General features: G+C 45.5%; 1 non-coding gene across 1 annotated transcript; it reads left to right on the forward strand.

Annotated features, from left to right (window-relative positions):
• The first annotated feature begins 188 nt into the window (after positions 1–188).
• Positions 189–259, forward strand: TRNAE-UUC (transfer RNA glutamic acid (anticodon UUC)). The gene has a single exon. It is a non-coding gene; the product is annotated as a tRNA-Glu (tRNA).
• Positions 260–5679: the final 5420 nt, after the last annotated feature.

Raw genomic sequence — 5679 nt, forward strand, 5'->3', positions numbered from 1 at the left:
CCTTTATTATGTTGAGAAATTTCCCTTCTATACCTATTTTATTGAGAGTTTTTATCAGGAATGGGTGTTGGACTTTGTCAGATGCCTTTTCTGTGTCCATTGAGATGATCACGTGATTCTTTTCTTTCTTTTTATTTATGTGGTGGGATAATCCCCTTTTTGATCAGCTTCAAGTCAGCTGGATGAGGGCAGTGGTGGTTCAGTGGTAGAACTCCTGCCTTTCGTGAAGGAGATCCAGGTTCAATTCCTGGCCAAAGCACCTCATGCACAGCCACTACCTTTCTGTCACTGGAGCCTTGTGTGTTGCTGTGATGCTGAACAGGTTTTAGTGGCACTTCCAGACTAAAACAGACTTGGAAGAAAGGCGTGGAGACCTACTTTTGAAGAATCAGTCAATGAAAATCCTGTGGATCACCATGGTCTGATCCCGTTGTGCATGGGGTTGCCATGAGTCAGGGAATAACACGACCGCAACCAACAACAAAGCAAAGCCAACTGATGAAGTCAGTCCAACCCGGGATAGTCTTCCTAGTTTACAGTCAACTGATTAGGAACCTTAATTACATACACAAAATCTCTTAACTTTGCCATAGAACGTAATCCAGTTATGAAGCGATATTCCATCATATTCACAGACTAACACCAGGGACTGAGAACCTTAGGGCCTTCTTAGAATTCTGTCTGCGACAGATGAGTCTGACGATCTGAGATGGCCATTCCAAAGAAGTTCACCTTATCCATATGGAATCCATGGGTTGAAGTCAGAAATGGTATTGCCGAGCCTCTTGGGGAGAGGGGTGCCCAAACCACACCATAGCATTGGCTGTCTGCTACATATGTTCTTGGCAAGCTTCCCTGAGACACTTCTACTCCTAATCCTTAGACTCAAATACCTGTGGAACTGGACGATACAGCATTTCCGTGAAGGCCACTTGATTTGATTCCCATGTTCCTCTGACAAAGCAGGAGTTTGTTGACCTTCAAGTCTTGGCACCAATATATCTATTTACTCAGGCTTTTGCCAGAGGGTGGGGTGAGAGGGTGGAGAAGAAGGAAGGATTCTTTTGCAGTTGATCAATGAAGTGCTTTGTTATGGTTTCGCTCCCTGTTGTCCAGGTGGCCAAGTGTCTCAGGTACAAGGTAGGCAGATTTCTCCCCCTTGGCCTTCCGTACTTTAAGCCCAAAAGTCAAATGTAAAGATTAAGCGTAAGAAAATAGCCACAACTGAGACTGGAGGGACCCCAGAAGACATGGCCCCTGGCCTGTCTGTTCCCCAGGACAGAAACCGTTCCTGAAGCCAACTCTTCAGACAAAGGTTACACTGGACTGTGGAACATAAAATGATACTTGTTAAGAGTGTGCTTCTTAGCTCAAGTAGATACATGAGACTCAATGGGCAGCTCCTGTCTGGAGGCGAGATGAGAAGGCAGAGAGGGTCAGGAGCTGGTGGAATGGACACGGGAAATCAGGGGTGGAAAGGAGGGGTGTGCTGTCACAGTATAGGGAGAGCAACTAGGGGCACATAACAATGTGTGTATAAATTTTTGTACGAGAGACTAACTTGAATTGTAAAACTTTCACCTAAAGCACATGCACAAAAAAAGCCACAGTTTCTCCTGTGGTGGAAAGGTTGCCTTTAGAAAGAAACGAATAGAAAAACTCCATGGAGTTTGGAAAAACGAAGACACCCATTATTCTCTATTCTCTTTGAATTTCATTCTGGGTCGTTCATCAACACTTCTTTGACAGTTTTATGTCTCTGGCTGCAGGACTCATTGTCTGTCTTTTGGCCAGGGATATTTCTAGCTTATCCATCCAAACATGCACAGTCTTTCATGTGGCAAGTGTTGTGGGTAATGGGGTTGATTTCTCTTACTGTGGCAGGGCAGGAGTCACAGGCCTGTGGGTTTTAAACCATGGGAAAGTGAAATCTTAGTCAAGAGAGGAATGCTGAGTTGGGGGATGGAGGGAAAACCGTGCCTTGGGGTTTGTGTGCCTAAGAACCAAGGAAGGCCTCACTGTGCAGTGGTCACCACACCAGATGTTGCGTGCCAGACCCTGCTCCTCAGACTCTTGCTGGCGAAAGAGGTGTTTGATCTATGTCATCTCCAGGGAGCAGTCCCTGAGTGGTGTCAAGGATTAATGCACTTGGAGGTTCAAGTCCACTCAGAGGTACCTTGGAAGAAAGACCTGGTGATCTACTTCTGAAAAGTCAGCCACTGAAGACCCAATGGAGCACAGTTCTATTCCAACACACGTGGGCTCACCTTGAGTCAGAATTGACTCGATAGTAACTGGTTTAATTTCTAGGGAGGAGTTCCTGGGTGGTGCAGGCAGTTAATGTGCTCGGCTGCTAACTGAAAGGTTGGCAGTTCAAGTCTACCCAAAGACACCTCAGAAGAAAGACCTGCTGATCTACTTCTGAAAAACTGGCCTTGAAAACCCTAGGGAGCACAGTTCCACTCTGACACATACGAGGTCACTGGAGTTGGCGTCCACTCGATGGCAAGTGATTACTGGTTAAACTCCAGGCTTCTTTTCAGCAGTAAAATTCTCTGACTCCATAAAGCGATCAATCCTCCACACAGCCTGTGTGTAGCTACAACATGACTTTCCAGCTTTCACCAAGACAACACCTCCCAACAAATGGTGATCATCCCGTGTCAGGAAGAGCTGGAAGGAGGTGGGCCCGCAAGTCTGGCTTGGTTTACCAGTTTTCCCCAGGAGGCCATCTCCTGGTGAGAGGTGCTAAATAACGTAATGTCACTATCTTTTTAAAAAATTAAATTAAAAAATTAAAAACATTATTTACTATTCTTATTCTTGGGTTTTTATGTTCTGGGAACAGAAGGATTTTTTTTTTTTTTTTTAATAAGCACAATCAAGCCATGCGGATTCTGTTCTCAGGAGCTCATTACAATGTTGAATGAATATCCCTGCTAAGAAATGAATGTACAATTTCAGCCAGTCTATCTGCACAGATGCAGTGATTTCTATCTTTGCTAATAAGAACATTTTCTGAGGACTCTGGGTGTCCCAGCTAATGTGATCTACAGAGAGGAGCTTGTTCCCACCTGCCCTGGGGACCAGACCCAAGAAACGCTCTCCAAGAGTGCAGTGCGGGGTTTGACTTCACTCTAGACAGTGAGATGAAACCGAAATGGCTGAAATGGTGTGGCATCTCCCCTCCAAGAGATCTTGAAAAGGAAGAGTCTCACCTCTCCGAGACGTCTTTGGGTGGCCCTGTCTGGTGGCCCAGGATGGCTTAGATCACCTATCAAAGTCCCTTGCATTCCATTGATAATACTTTTCTTTGAAAGAGGTTCTATCTGATATTTCTGAGAAGTCTGAAAGTCCATTTCCATTTTTCAACAGGAGAAGTATTAGAAATGTAAATTTGAAATGTTACTTTCTAGGGAGCCACCACTTAGCAACGCAGGGGCCTTTGGGATGTGGAAGACCACCGTAGAAGTCCTTGTGGCATTGACCTGGTGGTTTGGGCCTGGGTAGCACCATAGTGATTCGACACCTCATACATTTTGGGGTTACTCTCGAGATCACAAGGAGCCTTCCCAGGGAGCTGGGTGAAGTCTGCCACTCCTGGCTCCCTCGCACACTGTGCAGCTAATAAAGAAAGTTTGGATCTAGAGCTCAGAGCCTGGTGAACGATTAATGCCTGGAGCTAATTTCTTCTGAAACATTGTGATGTCAGGAGAATCGCGGTTCCCACCTACCAAGCACTCACCTCCCTCCTCCTCATTCTGAAACTTTCTGGGCTATCATTTTGTGTGGGTGTGTGTGTGTACAGTAAGCTCCCCAAAAACGTGAATTCCAGATCCGTACCTTTGTAAGGGGAATGGAGAGGGAAATGGAAGTGGATGAGAACCAAGGAATGGGGGAGGGTTTAGAATAGGTGGGAGCAGCAGGATTACTCCAACAGTTGGATTTTAATCAGGGGATCTCTGTAAAGAACAGTGTATCCTTTGTTGAGCAGAAAATAAAAATGCAAAACAGAAGCCAGTAATCAAACAAACAAACAAAAAAATAAACCCACTGCTGTTGAATCAATTCCGGCTCATAACGACTCTATAGGACTGAGTAGAACTGCCCCACAAGGTCTATAAGCCTGTAATCTTTACGGAAGCAGACTGCCACATCTTCTTCCTGTGGAGTGCCTGGTGAGTTCAAACCACCAACCTTATGGATAGCAACTGAGCACTTTAACCACTGCACCACCAGTGCTCTTTAGAAGCCAGTAGAGATCTAACACATAGAACAATCAATAGGGTAATTTCAGGAAGATGTGTGCACAGTTACTGTTTTAACTTTGTAGAGATAGTGTATGTTGCTCTCTTTGGCACTGTCTCCAGCCTACCCAGAAGTCAATGCCGAAAATTTGGGGTTAATCTGAGCACTTAATTACCACAAGCAGTAAGACCACAGTGCTTTCACTGTTCTGATGAACTCTTAAGGTAATAAAAATCAGTTGCCTTTTGGTTGATCCCAACTCATGGCGATTCCACGTGTTTCAGAGTAGAACTGTGCTCCATAAGATTTTCAACCGCTGATTTTTCAGAAGTAGATCACCAAGCCTTCCTTCTGAAGTGCCTCTGGGTGAATCAAACTTCCAACCTATTGGTTAGCAGCCGAGCCCCTTAACTGTTTGCACCACCCAGGAATTCCCCTAAGATAATAGAAAGGGTTATTTAGGGATAAAGCATATCACCGTTTGCAAAGGCCTTCAGAGGTGGCTCAGTTTACTGTGGGTGAGGAGCGGAAGTATTGGTCAGTGTGGATGCTGAGGTTACCAAACAGTTGGAAAAGTTTCTTTAAGACCAATCCTCACCTAGGCTTTCCATTCCCCATCAACACCACATGGCTCTGCTGTTTGCCAAGAGCCGGCTGCCTTCTTTCTGCCAGGACCTTTTGTACCTGGGACTCAGGACAGCGGTGCCAAAGAACTGTATGACTTGGAGTAAGTCACTCGATGTTGCTGAATCTCAGTTTCCTCATCTGTAAAATAGACAAATAAAAACTTTTCCTACCTAAGTCTTGGAACTGTTATGAGAATGTACACAGAAGTCCATGAAAATATGAAAAGCTTAGTAAATAAAAGCAAAGAGTATGAGGTTTTTTTCCTGGTTATTGGGTTGGTTTTTGTGCACAATACATATTTTCCATTGGAAGCAATTGATGCCAAATGCAGAGCCATCAACAGGAGGAGAATTTTCATGGGAAGAGAGTCATCAGGGTTAAAGAAACAGGCCCTGGGAGGCAGAGCAGCCTGGTGGGCAGGGAGCTAGGCAGAGAGTCCAGCTGCTTCTGGCTGTGAGGCCTCGGGCAGGCCACCTCAGCCACCTGTGACTTTTTCTCACCAAGACTGGGAAGACTCGTCCTGAGTTTCTGACACCGCGCATGTAAATGGAAGTGAAATGATTTGGACCTTGTCTAAAATACTGTGCTTTGTTGGTGTTCGTTGTCCTGAGTCAGCTCGGACTCCTGGGGACCTTATGTGTAACAGAAGGAAACGTCGCCTGTTACACACCATCTTCACGCTCGTCGGCATGGTGAACCCATCGTTGTGGCTGTTGCGTCAACCCGCCTCATTTTTGTTGGCCCTCTGCTTTACCAACCATGAGGTCCTTTTCCAGCAATTGATTCTTCCTGATGACGTGTCCA

Source organism: Trichechus manatus, unplaced genomic scaffold, assembly GCF_000243295.1.
Source record: "Trichechus manatus latirostris isolate Lorelei unplaced genomic scaffold, TriManLat1.0 scaffold00177, whole genome shotgun sequence".
In the NCBI taxonomy this organism is placed as follows: Eukaryota; Metazoa; Chordata; class Mammalia; order Sirenia; family Trichechidae; genus Trichechus; species Trichechus manatus.